The sequence below is a fragment of the Pipistrellus hanaki genome (assembly GCF_964339955.1).
Source record: "Pipistrellus hanaki genome assembly, chromosome: 10".
Classification (NCBI taxonomy): Eukaryota; Metazoa; Chordata; class Mammalia; order Chiroptera; family Vespertilionidae; genus Pipistrellus; species Pipistrellus hanaki.
Window position 1 is genome coordinate 54258437 of NC_140512.1, and position 25501 is coordinate 54283937.

At 45.3% G+C, this 25501-nt stretch overlaps 1 long non-coding RNA gene across 1 annotated transcript; it reads left to right on the plus strand.

Moving 5' to 3' along the window:
- The first annotated feature begins 7554 nt into the window (after positions 1–7554).
- Positions 7555–25273, plus strand: LOC311629148. Its single transcript, XR_014796165.1, has 3 exons — positions 7555–8552; positions 16141–16312; positions 22562–25273. It is a non-coding gene; the product is annotated as an uncharacterized lncRNA (long non-coding RNA).
- Positions 25274–25501: the final 228 nt, after the last annotated feature.

Sequence of the window (25501 nt, forward strand, 5' to 3'; positions counted from 1 at the left end):
CTAAAGGAGCAAATTAAGGGGAATCTTTACCTAAAGAATTCTCCTTCTAAAAACCACTATGCACCTATTAGAATGTCCAAAATTCTGGACACTGACAGCACCAAATGCTGATGAAAATGTGTAGCGACAGTATCTCTCATTTATTGCTGGTAGAAATGCAAAATAGTACCAACACAGTTTGGCAGTTTCACTAAACATACCCCTACCATATGGTCCACCAATTACACTTCTTGGTATTTACACAAAGGAGTTGAAACGTTATATCCACACAAAAACCTGCACCTGATGCTTATAGCAGCTTTATTTATATGTAGAGGTGGGTGCACAACAGTCATGCACTGGGAGAGGGGGGACCTTCAGCCCAGCCTGCCCCCTCTCGCAGCCTGGGACCCCTCAGTGGATTTCCACCGGAGGGGTCCTTAGTGCTGCCATGGAGGTGGGAGAGGCTCCCACCACCGCACTGGGCTCACCAGCAGTGAGCCCGGCTTCTGGCTGAGTGGCTCTCCCCCCGTGGGAGTGCACTGACCACCAAGGGGGAAGCTCCTGTGTTGAGTGTCTGCCCCTGGTTGTCAGTGCATGTCATAGTGACTGGTAGTTCAGCCTTTCAGTCAGTTTGCATATTAGCCTTTTATTATATAAGACTAGAGGTCCAGTGCCTCTAGTCTTATATAATAAGGGTGGTGGTGTCCCTCAGCCCAGCCTGAACCCTCTCCAATCTGGGATCCCTCGAGGGATGTCCAACTGCTGGTGGGATTGGGCCTAAATGGTCAGTCGGACATCCCTCTCACAATCTAGGACTGCTGGCTCCCAACTGCTCACCTGCCTGCCAGTCTGATCACCCCCTCACCACTCCCATGCTAGCCTGATTGATGTCCAAATGCTCCCCTGCCAGCCTCTTTGCCCCCAACTTCCCTCCTCTGCTGACCTGGTCACCCCTAACTGCCCTCCCCTGCAGGATTGATCACTCCCAACTGCCCTCCCTTGCTTGCCTGATTACCTACAACTGCCTTCCCTTGCAGGCCTTGTCCCTCCCAACTGCCCTTCCCTGCTGGCCATCTTGTGGTGGCCATCTTATATCCACATGGGGGCAGGATCTTTGCCCACATGGGGGCAGCTATCTTGATCTTGTGTGTTGGAGTGATGGTCAATCTGCGTAATACTTTTTTATTAGATAGGATAGAGGCCTGGTGCATGGGTGGGGGCCAGCTGGTTTACCCTGAAGGGTAAAGATGGGGGTTCAAGGTGGGGTTTCCTTGGGGCACAGGGTGGCCTGGGTGAGAGGCCTGTAGTGGTTTGCAGGCCGGCCATGCCCCCCGGCGATCCAAGCGGAGGCCCTGGTATCTGGAATTTATTTACCTTCTACAATTGAAATTTTGTAGCCTTGAGTGGAGCCAAGTGTTCTGCTTGCTCCATGGCTGCCACTATTTCTGTTTGGATTTATTTACCTTCTATAATTGAAACTTTGTAGCTTTGAGTGGAGGCTTAGGCTGGCTAGGGCAGGCAGAAAGCTTGGCTTCTTCCATTGCCTGGGAAACCCTAGCCTCCCTCCTGCTCTCTGTGGCCACAGCCATCTTCGTTGGGGTTAATTTGCATACTTGTTCTGATTGGCTTGTGGGTGTGGCTTGTGGGTGTAGTGGAGGTATGGTCAATTTGCATATTACTCTTTTATTAGATAGGATTACCAAAATTTGGAAGCAGCCAAGATGTCTTTCAGTAGATGAGGGAATAAAACTCTGGTATGTCCAGACAATTGAATATAATTCAGCAACAAAGACATGAGGTACCAAGTCATGAAAAGATATGGCAGAAACTTAAATATATATTAGTTATTGAAAGAAACCAATCTGAAAAGACTACACACTATGTGATTCCAACTATAGGACATTCTGGAAAAGGCAAAACTATGGAGACACTAAAAAGATGAGTGGTTGCCAAAGGCTAGTGGGGAGGGAGGGATGAATAAGCAGAGCACAAAGGATTTGTAGGGCAGTGAAATTACTCTGCATGATGTTGCAATAATGGAGACATGTCATTATACACCTGTCCAAACTGATGGAATGTCCAACACCAAGAGTGAACACTAGTGTAAATGGTGGACTGTAGGTCCATTAATTATAACAAATATACCACGCTGAGGGTGGCTATTGATAACAAGAGAAGCTACGCATGTGTGAAGTCAGGGGGGGTTATGGGACACCTCTGAACCCTCCTCTCACTTTTTCTGTAAATCTAAAACTGCTCTAAAGAAATAGTCTCAGGTCAGCCCGAGAAAGGACCCTAGAACCCCCAACTCCATTCTTTGATAGGTAACCCTCTGTCTTCAGCGGATGCTTTACCCAGGACCCAGATCCAAAACCCTGTGTCTCAATATGAACTTACACTATCAAGTATCTTTTTTCCTTTGGAGGTAAGTGCTTTCTCACTATTGATTTTTGTTGTCTGCTACTCTGTGACATAAAAAGACTCCTGGTGTCCCTTAGCTGTGTTAACCCAAATGTCTGACAGCTCCTACATGACGAAGGTAGGGGACTGGCCTCAAGGCCCTGAAGGAAGATCTCCTGGTTCCAGAATCACTCCTGTGCCCCTCCCAGGGGCTCTTCTAAGGGAAAAGCTAACCCTATGCAAACATGGACAAACGGGATGCAGGTGGTCCTGGAGGGCCAGTGGGGAAAGCAACTAGCATCTCCCGAGCATTCCTATGTGCCCAGTGTGAACTGGAAACTGCCTCTGCCATCCTCAGAGCAGACTGATGCTGATATGAATTGCTCGCTGGCTCCCTTTCATAGGAACATGTGCACAGACATGGACACGCCCGTGTTCAGGTGTGGCCAAGGAAACCTTTGTTGCTAATGCTCTGCGTGCCTCATGTCCTGTAACCCATGCATTTCCAAAGAGGTGCATGCATTAAGCTTCACATACATACTGTGTTGTCTCAGATCAGAGAGCACGTCATTCAAGGTTTTGTTTTTCTTATTTCAAAAAGTTTAGAATCGCCGAAACCAGTTTGGCTCAGTGGATAAAGCATAAGCCTGCGGACTGAAAGGTCCCAGGTTCGATTCTGGTCAAGGGCATGTACCTGGGTTGCAGGCACACCCCCAGTAGCGGGTGTGCAAGAGGCAGCCGATCGATGATTCTCTCTCATGGATGTTTCTAACTCTCTATCCCTCTCTCTTCCTCTGTGTAAAAAAAATCAATAAAATATATATATTTTAAAAAGTTTAGAATCCAGCAAAGTTAGAAGTAAATGGGATACTTATTTGGTCATTGATGACTAACCACTTCTCTGATGTATACTTGAAGCATGTATAAAATTGAAACTACAATAAATATTACACATATGCACACCCACCCTCTTTATGCCCCAGGGAGGATACACGGCAAGTGCAGTCTCTGGAACAGGGTGTTCCTGGGGACAGATCCATCATTACATTCTACAGCTCAGGACTATTAGTTAGTTAGTTCGTTTCTGTTAGCTGAATGCCTGGGTACTTTCTTCAAGATACCTTTTAAATCCCTCCTTTTAATTTTTCTTGAAAATTCCAAAACTAGATGCTTCTTTTATGGAGCAGTCTAATTGCTGTGGAATCCAGTCTATGTGCTACTTTCAGGTCCAAAAATCCTCCTTCCTGTTTAATTTGCAACATTCCCATGACTCATCTTTCGGTTAGGACACCACACCTTTTCTGTCCCACCCACACATAGTGCTAAGTATCTTCAACTTTGGAAAAAAAGGATTCATGAGTTTTATTAATAATGTGAGGCACTAACAGAGATTTGTCCTACAAACACAAAGCAATAAATGAAACAGTTTAAGCCCTGAGTGCTTCTCTCCCATTCCTTGCAACCTGTAATTAAAATTTCCCCCCCCCCTGCACTTTATGGCATGAGGCATGCTAGAAAACTCATCATACAATAGCATGTGCCTAATTAAATATTTGTTGGTTCTCACATTATCAATTCTTTATGAATTAGTAAAAACGAACAAAGAGAAGTGAAACCTAGATATTTAGTGAGTATTGTAAAATGAACAAAACCGGGACAAAGCAATGAAATAAGAAAACTCTGTTTCCATGTTTTTCTGCATGTCCTGTGTGTTTTTCAGGTTTGTTTTTTTTTTTTTTTTCATCTATGCTAATAAAAGGGTAATATGCTAATTAGACCAGGAGACCTTCCAGACAAATCCATGGTGGCAGGGCCAAGACAGAGGCAGTTAGGGGCAATCAGGCCAGGAGGGGAGGGAAGTTGGGGGTAAACAGGCCAGGGGGGCATTTGGGGGCAAGCAGGATGGCAGGGGGGGGACAATTGGGGGTGAGCAGGCTGGCAAGCAGAGGTGGTTATGGGTGATCAGGCTGGCGGGGAGGGGGGCAGTTAGGGGCAAACAGGCTGGCAGGCAGGCAGGCAGGTGAGCAGTTAGGATCTAGCAGTCCTGGATTGTGAGAGGGATCCTGGATTGGAGAGGGTGCAGGTTGGGCTGATGGGGCCCCCTGCATGAATTTCCTGCACCAGTCCTCTAGTTTATCAATAACACTAATATGTAGTCTAAAAGGGTAAATGCCACATTTTTATAATAGGTGTGGTAATGGGGGAAGGGGGCTTGAACTTTTTATCTGTTATGTTCTATTTTTATTTTAAAGTTTTGAAAGCCACAAAAGAAAAATGTTAATTTTTGTCAATTGTGGGTAGTAAGTTTAAATATGTTTATTCTCTGTTGATTGCTATTGGATGGCTAGAAACAAAAGATGGATAGGAAGTGTTGGTGAGAATGTGGAGGCCAGAACCCTGGCTCATTGCTGGTGAGGATGTAAATGGTACAGCCACTCTGGAAAATAGTTTGGTAGTTCCTCAAGAAGTTAAACATAAAGTGACCGTATGACCCAGAAATTCCACTTGGCAGTCTATAGACAAGAGAAATGAGAGCACATATCCTCAGAAAAGATTGTATGTGAATATTCATTGTGGGGCATGGCGACAGTGTTTGGACAGGTTCAAGCCTCGGACTAATGAGAGGGCACAGTCCTCTCATGGCCACGTGCAAGTCCCAGCTTGGAGGACAGGGCCCTCCCAGCACAATTATAGCCAACAGCTGTAGTTGTAAGCTTGAACTTATAGTCAGAACACATGGCCCCACATGCCTGAGTGATGTGGGCTTAATAGAGTTCAGGTGCATGTAATTGAGTAGGATCAAAACTCACAAGAATGTTGTAAACATCTTGACCACGCCCTTACTTTGCCTGGTGGCTTCTGCTATAAAATAAAGACACGGCTTGTGGGTGCTCTCATTGTCACTCCATGAGGAAGCAGCGTCCCACTGAGACCCAGCTTTCACTCTCTTGTCTTTTCTAAGTCTTTCACCCGCCCCCACTCAGGGTCACCTTTGGCCGTGCTGGCGTGGCACAATCATAGCAGCATATTCATATGGCCAAAAGGTGATATTACACCATGAGCCATCTGATGAAAGGATACAAAACTGTGGTATGTCCAAACAGTGAGATATTATTCAGCTATGAAAAGAAATGAAGTGTTGTATACTACAACATGGGCAAACTTTGACAACATTGTACTAAGAAAATAAGGCAGACACAAAAGGCCACATGTTGAATGCTTCCATTTACATGGACTGAATACTTGTTTCCAGATCCACCCAGGTCACTTGCAAAAGCTGAAACTGAACTCAGCATTTCTCCGAGTGGTGCAGAGCCACGCCCACCCCTAAGCCACCTCATGTTTTTCACTGCTATAGGCTCCGTTGTGCCCACCCCCCAAACCCCTCACACACACAAATAGGTTGGCGTCCTAAATCCCAATACCCCAGATTATGACTGTTTGGAGATGGAGCATTTGAAGAGGTAATTAAGATGAGGTCATTAGATTGGCCCGAATCTAATATGACTGGGGTCCTTATAAGGAGAGGAGATTAGGAGGACTCAGCCAGGCACAGAGGGAAGACAGTCATCTACAAGCAAGGATCGTGGCTCAGAAGAAACCAACTCAACTGACACCTGACCCCTTGATCTTGGACTTGTAGTCTCCAGAATAGTGGGAAGATAAATTCCTGTTTACGCCCTCCAGTTTGTAGTACTTATGGTAGCCCTAGATGTTGGGTGATTCTGTTTGTTAATTTTTTTAAATATATGTTTTGATTTTAGAGAGGAAGGGAGAGGGAGAGGGAGAGAAACATAGATGTGAGAAACATTGATCGGCTGCCTCCTGCATGTCCATTACTGGGAACTGAACCTGGACATGTGCCCTGACAGGGAATCAAACCAGTGACCTTTTGGTGCATGAAATGATGCCCAACCAATTGAGCCACGCCTGCCAGAGTTCTGCTCATTGATTTTATATGGTCACTGAGCTAGGCCAGTGGTCAGCAAACCACGTCTCAAGAGCCACATGCAGCTCTTTGGCCCCTTGAGTGTGACTCTTCCACAAAATATCACATGCAGGCCCACACGTACAGTGTGATTGAAACTTCGTGGCTCATGTGCAGAAGTCAGTTTTCAGCTCTCAAAAGAAATTTCAATCGTTGTACTGTTGATATTTGGCTCTGTTGACTAATGAGTTTGCCAACCGCTGGGCTAGGGTAAGCCTAGTTGTTGGATCAAACATAAGGCTAGCCGAAACCGGTTTGGCTCAGTGGTAGAGCGTCGGTCTGCGGACTGAAAGGTCCCAGGTTCGATTCCAGTCAGGGGCATGTATGTTGGTTGCAGGCACATCCCCGGTTGGAGGTGTGCAAGAGGCAGCTGGTTGGTGTTTCTCTCTCATCGACGTTTCTAGCTCTCTATCTCTCTCCCTTCCTCTCTGTAAAAAATCAATAAAAAATATTAAAAAAAAAACAAACCACAAAACATAAGACTAGATGTGCTGTGAAGGTAATTTTTAGATGTGATTGATATTTAAATCAGTAGACTTTGAGTAAAGCAGATTACCCTCTCTTAAGTGGCTGGGCCTCATCCTACCAGTTCACAGCCTAAAAAGATAAAGAAGGAAGTCTGACTCTAGACTGTCTTTGAACTCAAGACTGCACCATCAGCTCTTGCCAGAATTCCAGCCTGCCTTCCCTGCAGACACCAGACTTGCCCACACCCACCTCAGCCGATTCCTTAAACTAAATCCATACCCATACACTTATACACATATGCACATCCTATTGGTGCTGATTCTCTGGAGAACTGACTAACACGGTAACTAAGGACTGATATTCTTGTACTTAACTCCTTATTCTTACACTTATTCTATGCAAATATATATTTACTTATTGCTAAATTTGTGAATGGCAGAGTTAGTCAAATACTTGCAAGTTAATCCATCAGTGTTCTGTTCATTCATGCTCTAATGATGACATTGGGCTTTGTTAGATGTCAGCAGAGAGCAGGGAGGAATGAAGAGACATCATTCATCCAGACGCCTCGCAGCGTACACCCACGGTGCATTGACAGCCAGTGAATTCCAATAGAATGACCAATTACGGTTATAAGTTTAAAGCTCTTGTTATGAGCATCCTGCTTTTGCCTTTTGATCCTGCCTAATCTTGTTTTACCCTGTCGTTGACTGCCTCCCTTCTTTCCTCAGAAATGGCAAGTTTTCTTCCTGCTCTGTTAAGTATACACACTGAGCTGCTAATCCAGTGAGAGGTCAGCTACAGACGCAGAGGATTTGGCCAGGTGGAGAAACAAAGATGAGAGACATGAAAGCGTCAGGGAAGTCTGGGGAATGCCGGGAGCAGGAGTGCCTGGAGGGTGGGCGGCTGGTAAGGAATGACCCTCTGCTCACCCATCTCCAGGAGCACGCATCTGTGAGACCAGCTGACCGAAGGCATCTGGGTGACCTGACGGACCAAGAACTAAAGCCCACGGAGCTACATAGGTTGCACATGTGGCTGACTTTCCTGTCCCCTCGCCGGGAAAACCACTGCCCACACGTTTTCCTTCCCTAAAACACCCGTGAATGTCTCCATCTAAAGAGGCTTCCTATGGAGGTACCCTGAATGTGGAGACACACAAGAGGATGAAGAGTGCCCTGCTGAGAAGTGTCCTGTGTGGTGGAGCAGAACCAAGGAGGGGCCGGAGGCAGCCCATGGGGTGGACACCTTAGCACTGGTCCCCATAGCACTGAGAAGCAGCACCGTCCAATAGAACCTCTGCTGAGGGGGAGATGGTTCACACCTGCCCCATCCAACACGGTAGCAATTAGCCACCTGTGGCCACACGGCACTTGCAATGTTGCCAGTGAGATAAGCAACTGAATTTTAAACTGAATGGGATTAAAATGTCCATGGCCACATGTGGCTCGCATCATGGACAACACAGCCCTGTGATCTTCCTGACACGATGCCTGATGTGTCTCCCAACATTCGGGAACCCACCAGTCCTCTTGCTACTGACTGCTCTGTATTTAAATGATTAGCAATCTGAAGCGTTGGGTGAGAATGATGGCATCTCCTGAAGACCTAGCAGGGGGAGCTCACCTGCTGAGCAGGAGCTAATCTGGTAAAGGTGGATTAGAGTGCGTTTTTTAGGAAACACTATTTTTTGTCTTCGCCAAATGTGCATAAGGTAAGCTTGTCTAGTAATAACTTACAACTCAAGAAACAGCTAGGACTTTTTTAAAAAAAAGAAATTTACTTCAAATTTTGGTAGATTTGGAAAAAGAAAAATCCATGTCCCCTGCACCCCTCCCCCCCTCCAAGTTGTTAGGGAGCTTCCTACATAGGAGAAAAATGACACTTGTCAAGCTTGTCTTGGAAGAATTTCTGTGCAGGTGATTAGAAATGAGATGAACTTGGAATGTAGAACTATCTCATATTTGACATGAAGGCAGGAGAATTTTGAGCGAGTAAATCATTTGGCATTTGGGCCCGGCCTGAGTGTGTACATGCAGCCCCATCAGCTCATATTAGAGGGGAATGTCTTTTGCTGGGAAATGTCCTGGGCTAAACGATAAAAACTCAAGTTCTAGGGCAGGAACTCTGCTGCCCTCCGGGGCGACTAGGAGCCACTCAGCCTGGTCGGTCTATTCTCTTTCATCTAGGTGGCTGAGGGGGATGGAGGTGGGGGACGAGGAATGCTTTCTTGGGGTTTCTTTGAGGAAAAAGACTATAACCATTATACACATAAATTATTTTAACAAATGCAAAGTATCCCTCGATATGAATGAGAATAAAGATGTTGCTTATCGATTTCCATTTTGAGTGTGGAATTAAGCATTATTTGAGTATGGAGGGGGTTCAATAGTGCCCTTCTGAGTTTTTAAGTGTAAAGGAGGGAGTTGATTTTTGTGGATAACCTGCTGCTCCCACATGAATAACCTCTCATATACTTTTTGTTTTTTAAGAGTAAGGGAATTCACAAAATGATCTCAAGGTAAGAAAGTACTGTTCAGTTTCACGTACCAGCTTTTAAAAGAATTATTACAGATTGAGAGGGAAGTGAGTGGCTGCAGTATACACTGCGACCAGCTTTCAGATAATACTTGTGACTTGAGTCATTTCTGAGGAATAAATAAACAAATTCTTTTACTTTGACTGTTGGGTTCTATTGATCAAGTCCATCTGCTTTTACCCACTGGAAAAGATGGTCACCCTGAGTCAGCCTGAGTAATCAGAGTTAAGGTATTTGACGTCCTTCCCATTTGATTGCACTTCATCCTGTGTATCTACCCCAATTTTTTCTCCTTCCCTCAGAGCTGCTTGAGCACATGAGTACCAGCCTTAATCCTAAAAGCAAGAAGGAAATGTCCATGTTAGGAGAGGAACTCCACTAAGTATAGGGGCCACATGATTTATTGCTCAAACTGAGATGTTAGAGAATGAAAGGGGATCCTCTTTTGTTGTTAATCCTCACCCAAATATACATTTTCCATTGATTTGGTTTTTTTTCTAAAGATAGTGGAAGGGATGGAGTGAGGGGAGAGACAGAGAGAGGAACATCAGTGTGAGAGAGACACATTGGTTTGTTGCCCCCCACACATGCCCCAATTGGACTGGGAATTGAACCTGTGACCCTTTGGTGTATGGGCCGATGTTCTAACCACTGAGCATCACCGGGTTGCTCAGGGCTAAGGGGGACTCCTTTAAGGATTGTGCTGGGGCAACAAGTATGCGCTGATCACCCTACAGAAATAAAAAATGTAAAGACAGTCAAACTCATTAGTTATCAATGCAAAACCAAAATGAGACCATCATACATCCACCAGACAGGCAAAAACAAAAAAAGAACAATGATACCACATGTTGGTAGACAGAACAACTGGGACTCTTACTGTTGGGAGTACAATTTACAACCACTTTAGAAAGCATTTGAGGGAGGAACCAAGATGTCAGCATTGGTAAAGATGGTACTCGTATCCTCCCATAACCATATCAAAATTACAACTAAAATACAGAACAACCATCATTCAGACCACCTGAAACCTGACTGAATAGAAGAGCTACTGATAGGAGGTGAGGAACAGGCTGGTCCAATACCCACACGTGGCATGCTTTTAATCAGGAAGGATATTTTGGCTGAGGAGGCCTCCCATGAGGAGCAAGGAGTCCCAGCCCCACACCAGAACTGTCAGACCAGTGTTCCAGTGCTGGGAAGAGAAGTCCTATAACTTTGGGCTATAAAAACCAGTGGAGATATTTGGCTAGGTCTATGGTCGGCAAACTGCAGCTCGCAAGCCACATGCGGCTCTTTGGCCCCTTGAGTGTGGCTCTTTCACAAAATACCATGGCTGGGTGAGTCTATTTTGAAGAAGTGGCATTAGAAGTTTAAGTTTAAAAAATTTAGCTCTCAAAATAAATTTCAATCCTTGTACTGTTGATATTTGGCTTTTGACTAATGAGTTTGCTGACCATGGGCTAGGTGACACAGAGGCAGTCAGAGACCTAGGCAATTCCTCTTAAAGGGCCCACACACAGACTTACTTGCACTCACTCCCCCTGAGCTCCCACATTGAGACAGCAGCTTGAAAGGATCCATGGACATACAGAGAGAAACTAAATTGTCTGGTTATCAGGGCAAGGACTGGAGGCAGCTTTCTCCCAGACAAATGTGCTCACAGAGGATATCTCTGCTGAAGTATCCCCCCACCCCCTCCGCCCACACACACACACCTCACAGAGCTGACTAGAAGGCACCATATCAGAGTCTCCATCAACCTGGCCCACACGGTTCACCCTCTCCTGTTGATTCCCTGAGATCCTGCCCCACCCTGCCTGTACCAATTTGTCCCACCCAAGCTATTTGTAGTGGTTATTCCATATAAATGGCCTATCCTGATTCAGGCTTCCTAAAATCTCTCAAACAAGTAGCAGCTGGCCTCAACATACCCCATACTTCTTGGTAAGTGACCCCAGTCCTGGCACGAGCAGCAGCTTGCCAAGATTCACAGTTTAGCCTCTCCTAGGCACCTTCAAGCTCAACACAAGTAGCAGCCATCTGCAGATTGCTCTATAGCTTGTGCCAGATTGCCCCTGGCAGTGGATGACTTGTACCTCCAGGGAGGCCCCAGAGCCTGTGCACCTCTTAGACAGCTTTAGTCCATGACATATTACAACTCTACCACATCTACAAGTGGCAGACTCAAGGGGTGGACTCAGTGATTCCCAAAGTCTCACTGAAGCAAGTTTTGCTTTATAGCAATGTCTCCTGCACAACAGCTCTTCTGCTGTAATCACAACTGGTCCTCACAGCCAATTCCTCCCAGTGACACCAGCAGCAATTAAGGCTCAACTAAAACAGGACAGTGCACATAGCCCACACAGGGATGCACCTAGAGTGCCAAGCTCGAGTAACTGGACAGGCTGAAACACTGGGCCCTACAGGACACTTACTATACATAAGGCCACTCTATCAATTCAGGAGAAATATTGGATCTACCTAATACATAGGAACAAACATGGGGAAGCAGCCAAAATGCAGAGACAAAGAAACATGTCACAAAAGAAAGAATAGATGAAAACTCCAGAAAAGGAACTAAATGAAATGAAAGCAAGCAAACTACCAGATACAGAATTCAAAACAATGGTTATAAGGACGCTCAAGGAGCTTAATGAGAGCTTCAAAAAATTTAATGAGAATGTCAAGGAACTTAGTGAGAATTTCAAGGAACTTAGTGCTAATATCAAAGACTTGAAAAAGGACAAGTCAGAAATGAAGGATACAGTAACTGAAATGAAGAATAATTTACAGGGAATCAATAAAAGAGTAGAGGATGCTGAGGATCAAATTGGCAATTTGGAATATGAGGAAACAAAAAATATCCAATCAGAAGAGCAAAAAGAAAATCCAAAAATATGAAAATTGTGTAAGTAGTATCTAGGGCAACTTCAAGTGTACGAACATTCACATCATGTGGGTACCGGAAGGAGAAGAAAAGGAGCAAGAAATTGAAAACCTATTTGAAGAAATAATTACATAAAACTTCACCTACCTGGTGAAAGAAATAGACTTACAAGTCCAGAAGTGCAGAGAGTTCCAAACAAGACGAACCCAAAGAGGCACATTCCAAGACACATCATAATTAAAACACCAAAGGATAAAGACAGAGAATGATAAAAGCAGCAAGAGCAAAGAAGTTAATTACATACAAGGGAGTGCTCATAAAACTGTCAGCTGACTTCTCAACAGAAACTTGCAGGCCAGGTGGGAGTGGCAAGAAATATTCAAAGTGATGAAAAGCAAGAACCTACAACCAAGATTATCCCACCTAGCAAAGCTATCATTTACAATTGAAGGTCACATAAAGAGCTTCACAGACAAGAAAAAGCTAAAGGAGTTCATCACCACCAAACCAGTATTACATGAAATGTTGAAGGGTCTTCTTTAAAAAGAAGAAAAAATAAAAAAGATAACAAATATGAACAGTAAAATGGCAATATGCACATATCTATCAATAATGGGATCTAAAAATCAAAATAAACAAGCAAGGTATCTAATGAACAAAATAAACTGATGAATAAAATAGAACTAGAGGCATGGAAACGAGGAACAGATTGACAAATATCTGAGCAATGGGAGGGGTTGGGGGGATCTAGGTAAAAGAGGGCAGTTTGCTAGTTGCTTTCAGATATGGTGTTCTATTTGATGGTGTTGTTATCTGGGGTTTTATCTGTCTTAGTATTGGAAAAGGGGGGACATCTACAATACTCTCAACAATAAAGATTTAAAAATAGAAACCATTTGACATTATCTAATAAAGGTGAACACGCATGTATCCTATAATTCAGCAATTTCACACCCACAAGATATATATACTAGAAGATCCATAGAAAAATTGTTTATAAAAGCCTAAACCTGGAAATAACACAAATATATCTCAACAAATATACCTTCTTTATCCATTGATGGACACTTAGGTTGTCTCCATATCTTGGCTATTGTGAATAACTGCAATGAACATGGAGGTGTATATCTCTTTTCAGATTAGTGTTTTGGTTTTCTTTGACTAAGTACAGCCATGTATGACAGTGTTTTGGTCAACAATGAACCACATACACCAAAGTGGTCTGGGGATGATAACTTCCTGCTCCCTTCTCTCTCTCTTCTTCTGGAAACACAGTTATTCTAATATTAGAGGCCTGGTGTACAACATTCATGCATGCAATGGGGGGTGTCCCTCAGCCCGGCCTGCACCCTTTCACAGTCCTGGAGCCCTCAGGAAATGTCTGACTGATGGCTCAGGCCCCTGGGGACCGGGCCTAAGCTGCAGTTGGACATCCTTAGTGCTGCCTCGGAGGCAGGACACTGCACTCACCAGCCATCAGCCCAGCTTGTGGCTGAGCTGCGCTCCTGTGTTGAGTGTTGGCCTCCTGGTGGTCAGTGCTGGTCATTCCACCATTTGGTCAATTTGCGTATTAGCCTTCTATTATATAGGATGTGTCCTTTTGATGGAATCCCATAGATCATGTAGGGTTTCTTTGTTCTTTTTTCTTTATTTGCTTCTAACTGGGTTATTTCAAAATTCCTATCCTCTAACCCAGTCCATCTTCTATCTATTCCACTCTTGCATTCTCTCTTGAACTTTTTGGTTCATTCTCTGAGTTGTTTAGCTCTAGAATCGCACTTTAATTTTATGTATATATATTAGAAGCCCAGTGTGAAATTTGAAATCACAGGACACCACCCACCCTCGAGTTGCCAGTCCGACCCTGCCTTGCTCTCTGGCCCTTGAAGCAACCGTAGCCACTGCTGATCAGCCCCTCCCCCAGCACAGGCATGCAGAACCCCTACCCCCAATGCTGCACACACAGCCTCCTCCTGTCTGGTCAACTTGTTATGGTGTCCCAGTTAATTAGCATATTTCTCTATTATATATATATATATATATATATATATATATATATATATATATACACACACACACACACACACACACACACACACACACACACACACGTATACTAGGGGCCCAGTGCACGAATTCATGCACCTTGAAAGGAACTCTGGACCACAAGGCTGCTGTGGACACAGGGGTGGGTCTCAACCCACCCTCTATGCCCCTGCCTGGACCCTCCAGCTGCAGCTCCCAGTCTCCTGTCCACTGGCAGCTCCACTCCAGTTGCCAGCACTAACACCCGCTGATGGCACAGAGTGATTGGGGCCAGTGCTGTCAGTGAGTGAAAGTGATGGCTGCTTCCCTGATTACCCCTCAGGAGTAGGGAGAGGTGGAGAAGCCCTGAGGGGCGATTGGGGCCAGTGCCAGGTGCTGGCAGCTGGTATGAGCACCAGGAGGGACTGCAGTGTGTGGGAGCAAAGAATTTTCAGTAACACCAGAGGCTCGCCCCAATGACAGTGACCAGCACCCTGCCTTGATCTGGCAACCCTGCTCACCTGCTCCACCATCCCACCACAGCCAACACCCACCATGTTCCACGTGCGCACCCCCTGGTGGTCAGCGCACGTCATAGCGACTGGTTGTTTGGTTGGTTGGTCTGCAGTTTAATCTATTTGCATATTAGCCTTTTATTAGATAGGATATATATTTTTATTGGTTTCAGGGAGGAAGGGAGAGGGAAAGAGAGAAACATCAATGATGAGAGAGAACCATTGATTGGCTACCTCCTGTATGTCCCTTCCTGGGGATTGAGCCCACAACCTGGGCATATGCCCTTGACCAGGACCAAATACAGGACCCCTCGTTCTGCAGGGTGATGCTCTATCTACTGAGCCAAACCAGCTAGGGCTTTGGTTCTTTTTTTTAATGATTTCTATCTTTGGGGGAAATTTTTCATTTTGATCTTTTTTTTTTTCTTTAAATTTTAACATCTTGATTTTATGATGTTTCTTGTGGCTTGTTGAGCTTCTTTAAAACTTTCATTTGAATCCCAATAGATCACAAAGCCCCCCTTGCTTATGAGCTTGGTTATTGAAGAATTGTTATTTCTTTTGTGAAGGCATATTTCCTTGTTGGTCGTGTTCCTGGTAGTTTTACATTGTTGCTTTTGCCTTTGAAGTAAGCAGATACCTCAAGTCTTTGCTAGATTCTTTCTGATGTGGTGCTCTATGTGATGGTGGTGTTATCTAGGGTTTTATCTGTCTTAGTACTGGCACACCTGCTTCACTCTTCTTGCTTCCTCATGTGGCAGGATTCTTTAGCTTTTATGTCTCCTCTAGTTCTCACTGGCTACTAGAAACCTTTCCTGCAGGTGGTGCTGGCTCGATTTTGTGGTTTCTCCCTTGCAGACACTGTAGCCTGCTTTCTGAGTGTCAGAAGCTTGCCTTCATCACTGCCTCTGGAGTGCACACAGGGGTCTCAGTAGAGTTGGGGAGGTGTGGGTTTAGCACTTGGGGCACTGTGGGAACCCATGGATCTGGTGGGGAGGTGCCAGGGTATGGTACTGTCAGAGGCTCCTGGGGGGACTTGTTGTGAGTAAAATCAGCAGGAAAAGTGTCCCTGATCTGCCTCTTTCCTGATTTCCCCCGGTCGTGGAGGCCCCTGTTCTCTGGATGCTGTTGGAGAGAAATGGGTTGGTCCCACACACCTGGCATAACTGGGTATTCCCTGCTATCCCTTTCCTCCGAAGGAGATGCTGCCATCACTGGGTAGATCAGCCCGGTGCAGTATTTCCTTGCAGGGAAGGTGGTGGAGCTGGGCAAGTTTCTCTTACTACCTCCTTCTGTTGCTACCAAACTTTTTTTTCTTTTTTTAATTTCCTAGAATGGCATGCTGCTACCGCCTCAGGAAGGCTGGACTTCTGCAAGATCTCTCTCATGCATGGGTATCAACACTGTCGAGATTTTTTTCCCCTCCAACCCCAGCAAGTTGGTTCACTGGCTCTTCTGGTTCTACAGTCCACACCGAGGTCTGTCTGCCTGTTGCTGATGCACAGGTAGGTGCGATTCCTCCTGGGTCCTCTGGTGTATAATGCTGGACCCCACAGCTTCCACAATGGCACTTTTGTTCATGGATGGATATCTACTGTGTTCTTACAAAGGGGATAAAAGTGAGGGATGTCTTATGCGGCCATGATTGGGGCATCACTGCCCCATCTTTACACTGTGTTTCATAACTAGGAACACATGGTGTAAACACAATAGTGTGAGGATAGCTGTTGGAGCTGCTCGCCTCCTGGGCACATAGTGGGACTGTTATTCCTGGCTCTTTGTGGTTGGGTGAGGGCCAGAGCATATCCAAGTTGTAGAACGAATGTGGCGCAGAACTTAAGAGTGTGTCAAGAGGCAGCCATGGGTGGGTAGGGCAATGACATGATATGGGCCACCTTTTAAAGGGACAATTTTTGGTGCTGTGTGAAGGGATGTATTGTGGAGGGCAAGTGTGGAACTTCAGAGTCCAATTAGAAAGCTAGTCATGGTGAGTGATTATGGTGACATGAACTTCAGTGGTATCTGGCAAAATAGATAGATGTGGGAGTTTCTGGAGTGTGTTTTGTAGGAGCATCCGAAAGGACTTTCGGAAGGGTGGAACATGGGTTGTAGGAAAGAGGGATGGCAGATGACCCTTACAGTTTTGGTGGAACACCTGAATGTATGGTATCACTATTTACTGATACCGGACTAATGAAGAAGTAACAGGTTTGAAAAAAAGGAATGGAGCTAATTGTTTCTATATCAGCTTTAGGTATCCATGCACATGTTAAATAAGCCTCTGGATAGACAAGCACACCGGGAACACCCAAAGCTGGAGATGTCTATTTTGGGGAGTCACTAGCATATAAATGATATTTAATTCAAACAACTAAGTTAGATCATCTAGAGAAAACACAGATAGGAAAAAAGATGTGAGTTTAGGAGATAAACCAGGCAAGTATGTGATCACTGAAGTCAAAAGAAGAAAGTGTGATATGATTGCTGTTGAGGGATTAAACGGACTATTGAAGCAATGTTGGTATGTAACAAATGAAGGTGATTGGCAGCTTTGACAAGGGGAGTTTCAATGGAGTTGGTGGGGGGCAGATTTGAGAAGGAAGTGGGGGGGAGGGCGGAAATGAAAGAAGAGAATGAAGGGACCTTTCCTGATTAGTTTCACTTTGAAGGGGGGACAAAAATGGGATAGAGCTCAGAGGGGACATCTGGGGAAAGCGGATTTTGTTTCTTTTGTGATGAGAGACACCAGAGTGAGGAAGAAGCTGCCGAAGTAGAGTATGAGGAGGTTAACTCAAAGGGGCACAATGGGAGGGTCCCCTTCCCCAGAAGAGAGCTCTCCTTCCAAGGATGGCAGAGGCAGGGAGATGTTGGTTTTAATGATGCAACTGTGGGAGAGTTGTGGCTGTTTTCATTGACTTGGGAACACAATAGTGGAATAATAGCTGGTGGAACCAAGTAAAAACTCCACAGAGCAAAAGGATTCGCAATCAACCCCTATTCAGTTCTTGGTTAACACTAAGACTTAAGGGTAACTAATGAATTCGATAAGCCTGTACGTGGACAGTTTACACACAAGGCGGAAAGGCAGGCTGCACTTCTGGCCCAGCTGCAATGGGATAGCTAAAATCAGGTGAAGCCTCCTCTTGAAAACAACTATAAAAGATGCACAATGCCAAACCGGTTTGGCTCAGTGGATAGAGCGTCGGCCTGCGGACTGAAAGGTCCCAGGTTCGATTCCAGTCAAGGGCATGTACCTTGGTTGCGGGCACATCCCCAGTAGGGGGTGTGCAAGAAGCAGCTGATCGATGTTTCTCTCTCATCGATGTTTCTAACTATCTATCCCTCTCTCCTCCTCTCTTTAAAAAGTCAATAAAATGTTTAAAAAAAAATGCACACTGTGCCCTGGATGGTGTGGCTCAGTGCTTAGAGCATTAGCCCGAACACCAAAGGGTCGCAGGTTCCATTCTGGGTCAAGGGCACATACCTGGGCTGCAGGTTCAATTCCAAACCCAGTCGGGGAATGTGCGGGAGGCAACCAATCAATGTATCTCTTTCACAACAACAACAAAAGATATACTATGTACATTGAAAATCAGTTGAAAATATTTAGAGAGCATGTAACCCAGGCAGGATTTCTGGGGCTATGATACCTGAGATAAGGGAAACACGATGAGGGGGACTTCTTCACATTTACCCCAAATTTTCCTTAGAAGGCATTTTCTGTTTCACAGTAAACCCGAGGACTAGAGTCTTGGTAGAGAGCAGTAGATAAAATTTATTTATTTATTTAAAATTCAGAGATGTCACAATTATGTATGTAAAAAATTCAAAATAATAACTAGATAAACCGTTATAATTAACTAGAGGCCTGGTGCAATGAAATTCATGCACTTGGGAAGGGGGGGGGTGGGGGAAGAGGGAGTCCCTCCACCTGGCCTGTGCCTTCTCACAGTTTGGGAGCCCTCGGGGTATGTCCGCCTGCTGGCTTTAGCCCGCTTCCCTAAGCTGGCAGTTGGACATCCTTAGCACGGCCACAGAGGCAGGAGAGGCTCCTGCCACCACCAGGCTTCTGGCTGAGCTGTGCTCCCTTGTGGGAGTGCAATGACCACCAAGGGGCAGCTCCTGCATTGAGTGGGATTGGGCCAAACCAGCTCTCTGATATCCCCGGAGGGGTCTTGGATTGCTAGAGAGTGCAGGCCAGACCGAGGAACCCCACAGGTGCACAATTGGGGCTGGGGAGAGACTACGGGAGGGCTCCAGGGCATGTCCAGCCCATCTCGCTCAGTCCCAATTGGCTGGACCCCAGCAGCAAGCTAACCTACTAGTTGGAGCGTCTGCCCCCCGGTGGTCAGTGCATGTCATAGCAAGCCTTAGAGTATCATTAGTTTATTACTCTTTGATTAATTGAAGGGATGACCAGCTGACCGGACATATTAGTCAACAGAGCCAAATATCAACAGTACAATGATTGAAATTTCTTTTGAGAGCCAAACTTCTTAAACTTAAACTTTTTCTAATACCACTTCTTCAAAATAGACTCGCCCAGGCCATGGTATTTTGTGGAAGAGTCACACTCAAGGACTAAAGAGCCACATGTGGCTCACGAGCCACGTTTGCTGACCACTGGCCTAGCATATTAAGCTTTTATTATATAGGATAAGTGCATTATCAAGGTTTCTCAGTGCAAGACTAATATGAAAAAGTCAATTGCACTTTTTACACACCATCAACAAAAATTTAGACAATGGAATTTTTTTTTGTTATTAAACCTCACCCAAGGATATTTTTCCCCTGATTTTTAGAGAGAATGGAAGGGAGGGGCAGAGACAGAACATTGATGTGAGAGAAACACATTGATTGGTTGCCTCCTGCATGCATGGGGCTGGAAATCAAGCCTGCAACCAAGGCTGGAATTGAACCCGAGACTCTTCAGTCCATGGGCTCTATCCACTGAGCTAACTTGGCGAGGGCTAGACAAAGGAATTTTAAAAATCAGGCTGGCTTCCTATCTCATATTGTGATAGCACAATATGAGATAACAGAAAATCACGGAATGCTGTCTAACTAGTTTTGAGGGATCCATTCATGATCTGGCAAATTTTCTTCTTCTTTGAAGCAGCAAAGAGACCTTCTTAGGCATGCAAAGTTGTGCTGGTTTTAATGGTGAAACCAAGCAGAGTGCTCTTTCTTTGTGGCTCTTTTCCACTGGAAATTACTTGGTGTTGGGCTTCAGCCGCCTGCCAGATGAGTCAAGATGAAGAATTCGTGAATGATAAAGGCATGGTTTGAAAAAATGGCAGTGAGCATCGAGTGATTTGAAAACAAGTAGCTATAAGGTACTATTAAGTGCATTTATAAAATATACTTTTTAGGCATATGTACAAAGTATAATTTTAGAGTAATAAATGGATAAAAATAGTAGGTAGGCCGTTCTCAAGTGTACCATTTCATTTTGAGATTAGTCATTAGAGAATACTAGGCTTAAGTGTATATTTAGGTTTTATTGAAGTAAAATGTCCATAATAATAAAAGCGTAATATGCAAATCGACTGAACAGCAGAATGACCCTCCGGACGACCTTCCAGATAAAGCCCAGCTACAAGGGCCAAGGCAGCCAGGGCTGTGAGGGCCTACCCTTGCACGAAATTCGTGCATCGGGCCTCAGGTGCATATAAACACGCACATATCCTAAGTGTACAGCTTACTGAACTGTCTCTAAGTCAACACACCTTTGAAACTATCACAGACTTCAAGAAATAAAACATTATTAGCATCCCAGGAAGTTAAGCATATTTTTTAAAATTAAAGTAATCATTAGTAGAATAAAATCAAAGATACTAACCTATCTCCCCACCAGTGTATTAAATAAACTACAGTTCTCTAAGTCAACAGAAGAGGGCGCCCATGAACTGTGAAATACGTACAGTAAGCTTTCTAAATTCCCATTATTGCCAGTCTAAGAAAAAAAGGACATTTCCAAATGAATGGGAAATTGTGGATAGCATCCAAACAAAGCCAGTATATAAAAGGAACATAAAAATAAAAGCACTTCAGCTGATAAAAATTCCCTCCCAAAAATGAAGCAGAAGGAAATGGACGCACAATAAACCAATCTAAATTAAACATAAACTTTTGCAGATATGAAAAACACCTAATGTCACAAATTCAAACCTCAGGACATAAATATACCCACTCACCCCTCCCTCCCCCACCCCCACCCCCCCAAAAAAAAAAAAAAAAAAAAAAAAGGTGATCTGAAATGAGAGGCTTGCAGTAATGGAGGAAAAGCTTCTGAGGACTAACTCCCTCCCCCTACATATAACCACCATCAAATCTCATCCAAATATAAAAAACAACAACAAAAGGAAGCAGAAATTGGAGGGGATTGGCCCTTACAAGAAGAGACCGGTACTGGGTACATTTTCCATTCTGATGGTGTTTAGCCTGAGGGCAGCCACAGCCCTCCTCCCCAGGTGACAAAAACGTGGACAGAAACCCACAATCTCACCATCTTGAAGAATCAAAGGGCAGAATTTGAGGCAGACATAAAGATGGGACTTGCTATATGTTTAGTTGGGTCTCCCCAAGTCTTTATGTTGAAGTCCTAACCCCCAGGACCTCAGAATGTGCCCTATTTCCAAATCAGATAGACTGAGTGAAGACAAAGTCATAACCAGAGGAGGGGGGTCCCAAACCAACAGGACAGGCGTCCTTACTGAAGGGGAGCCATAGACACAGGCAGGCATGCACACAAGGACAGCATCATGTGAAGATTGGAAGTTAGTTGCCAGAACAAATTTTTCAAAAATTTCCAGGAAGAAAAGAGCATTTTAAATGAGTGAGGAACACACACTACACCGAGAAAGGAATATATTAGAAAACAAAAATACACAGTAAAAAAAATAACATTAAAATAGACATTAAACCAAGCCTGTCACTCATGTGAGTACGTGCAAGTGGCAACTCGCTTATGAAAAGAGATTTTTCAGGTTGATTCACAAAGCTATGCCGTATCCAGGAGAGACACCCACATCAAAGTGGTTGAGAATGAATAAAATCGAGAGATGAGGAAAGATAGCCGGCAAGTAGCGCGACGGGGAGGAGGCAGAGACTGTGATATGATTCAGAACACCGAGTTTGGACAAAAGGCGTTCAGTGAGACAGCAGAATACTTGGTAATGCCAGGAGCCACAATTCACAGTGATAATACATCAGTTGGGAATATAGAGGGTGTGACACAAATAACAAAGAAGCCACCTTCATAAATCAGAAACCTGAGGATAAACAGGAATGAATAAACAAAACTACACAGAAACACAAGACATCACTTTTAGTCCAACACAGGACACATCAAACGGACACAAAAAAAAAAAATAGGAAACATACTAGAAAAGCGAACCAGCATAATCAACACATTAGAAAGAATACGCGTATATTATTCATACAGTACTGACAGTCTGCCTGAGAGGCACGCTTCTGCGCTCCCTCTGAGGGTCAGGAAGGCCCTGAAGCCTGCTGCCGGGAGCTGAATGTTGGTGTGTCGTCCCCGCCGCCCCCAAATTCATAGGTTAAAGCCCAAACCTCCTTGTGGTGGTATTCAGAGAGGAAGCCTTCAGAAGCGATTAGGTTGAGATGAGATGATGGAATTAGGGTCCTTAGAAGAAGAGAAACCAAATATTCTCTCTCTCTCTCCTCTCTCTCTCTCTCTCTCTCTCTCTCTCTCTCTCTCTCTCTCTCTCTCTCTCTCTCTCCAGGAAGAGGAAGCTCATCAGCAGAACCACAGCACCAGCCCTGCCGGCACCCTGATCCCTGACTCCCAGGCTCAGGACCCTGAGAGAATGAAGGCGCTGGAGCCGGCCAGCCTGCCTGCTGAGCCGTGCTGCTGCGGCAGCCTAAGCTCCCAGCACACACTTTGGGACCAGAAGCAGGTGCTTCTGTAACAAACACCTGCTGACATGGCTGTGGCTCTGGAACTGGGAGGTGGATGGAGGCTGGAGGAGTGCTGAGGTGCCTGCTAGAAACATGGGTGTTAGGGACCCTTCTGGCGAGGGCTCAGGTGCACACGAGATGCATGTGATGGGAAAGGGGCAGAGAACTCGGCGGGAGCGTGTCCCCGTGTTTGGTGGCAGGCAGAGCGGGGAGCAATGCAGGCGGCCATGTAGCTGAGAAAAGGACATTTCAAACGATCGAGGGTTGAAGGGGCAGCTTGGCCCCTCCTGACTGCTTATAGCATCTTTCACCCTTTTCACCCGATGGCACACAAATCAATTATTGAAATTCTGCGGCACACCAAACGTATATTTGTTGCCCATCTGACAAAGCAAAAGGTATCATTCGATTCATTCACACCAGGGGGCTATTGTTGTGCTAGCTATTGTCATTTTTAAAATTTTAAGGGTAAACAGGTCAGTGCCCCTGACTAACCGGTCAGGGAGTGCATGTTTTAAAAAGTTCTCACGGCACCCCGGTTGAAAATAGCTGGCTTACAGTAAAATGAGAGGAGAGACAAATTGAAGAAGAAATTGTTAAACATAAAGGAGCCAGATTGGAGATCTGGGGAATTCTCAATCTGTTTATATTGCAAAAAATAAAAGTAAAAAAAAAACAAAACAAAAAAAAACTGAGGAAGCTTGTTTTGAGAAGAGCAGAAGGGTGTGGCTGAACAGCCACTTGCTGAAGAGACCCTTTGTTCAACCACCGGCCGCCCCCACGGAAGTCAAAAACAGAGGCGGGCTGTACCCGCAGAGATGCCGTCAGGTAGACTAAAGGGGGAGGGACAGCCGGACAGGATGGAAGAAGGTGGTTGGATTTCTTAGATTCTGTAAGACAGGATGGTAGGCCCGTGTGGCTGCAAACCTCCACGTTTGTGGACAATGTAAGATACCACTTTAGAGGAAGCCAGGTGAAGGCTTTCAGGGACTCTCCTGCCTCTGTAGCTCCAAAAGTACCAAAAAATAAAAAGTTTTTAAAAAGGCAACGAAGACAGACCACAGACTGGGAGAAAATGTCACAGATGGAAAGGGCTTGCATTCAGCATTTCTGAAGAGCTCCTACGATTCCATAATGAAAGACCAAGACTCCAGGTGAGAAGGGATACATTATTGGGAAGCACCTTCACAAAGGAAGATATAGGAGTGGCCAGGAAACACACTCAGCATCATCACTCCCCGGGAAAGGAAGCGGAAGCCACAGCAGCACGCCACTGACACCGTCAGAACACGGGTCAGCACGCGAAACAAGGGGTCCTCTCATTAGTCGCCCACGGAAATGTCAAACCAGACAACCTCTCAGGGGAAAGGGTGGCAGTTTCTTATAAAGTTCAATACCTGCCTCGGATAGGACCCTGCAATCCCACCCCTGAACCCGTCCCCAAGATGAATGAGGATCTAGCTTCACAAAATGACGTAGACACAAACATCGACAGCAGCTTTCATCACAATTCCCCAAATCTGAAACGTACCCTAGCAGGAGAATGGATAAACGGGGATGCGGCTGCACAGGGGACTACTACTCAGCAATAAAAAGGAGAGGTTACTGATGCCACCAGAGCGTGGATGAGTCTCAGACATGTGCTAAATATACACTGAGTGGCCAGATTATTATGATCTCTGAACTCATAATAATCTGCTCTGTCAGTGTGTGTGTGTGTGTGTGTGTGTGTGTGTGTGTGTGTGTGTGTGATATATTAGAGGCTCGGTGCATGAATTTGTGCAGGGGTGGGGTCCAGCCAGCCTGGCCAGGAGGAGAGGACATGGGCAGTTGGCCAGCCTGCCTGCTGGTCGAACTCCTGGTCGAGGGGACAATTTGCGTATTAGCCTTTTATTATATAGGATATACACTGAGTGGCCAGATTATTGTGCGTTCGGAGATCCTTATAATCTGGCCACTCAGTATGTAGTTTACACGGAGTTGGAAAGCAGCCATCTAATCTGATAAGAAGATCCTTATAGCAGCTGCCTCTGGCAGAGAGGATGTGCTGGGAAGTGGCCCAGGGGAACTGGGGGGGGCGGGGGGTGATGAAAATGTTCCCCATCTTCACTTGGGCGTTTGTTCCCTGGGTTTGGACTGAGTAGGGAAGGGGCCAGCCTTGGGCTCCTGGCTTCCTCCTATGTGTCTTTCTGCTCTCACACTCTTCCCACATTCGCACCGAGCACTCCACTCCTGACACCTGTGGGAACAAAGGTGTGGGGGTTTCCCCGCCCCGGGCCATTCTCTGGGACACCAGCTGGGGGTTCACCGTCTAGCTCTTCAGCTCCATTCTGACACTGCCAGATCCCACAGGGGGCAGGCTCAGTTCCACGAGGCTGTTCCCACGCCATTGCCCGCGGCAGTGGCAAGGAGTAGATCCCCAGGTCATCTACACTCCGTGGGGCGTGGCTACCCGCTGGAGGCTCCCCTAGCCCTTCCTCAGGTTTGGCTAATTGGCTAGAGCAGCTCACAGCACTCTGGCAACACTTACTCCTATCATTAGGATGAGGTAAAGGATAGGGAGCGTAGTAACCCCATCTTGTATTAAAAAACTGCTGTTTGAAACTCTCTGCTATTGTTAGATAGTCCCTAGTCCTGTAAACTCTGTCACTTTAAGACAGTATCTTATCCTATGACTGTTTTTAGTTCAAATGATAGAAAAAGATAAACTTAACTGTCTGACCTTAACTGTCTTACATGCAAGCTAGCCATGTAATGTAATAGAT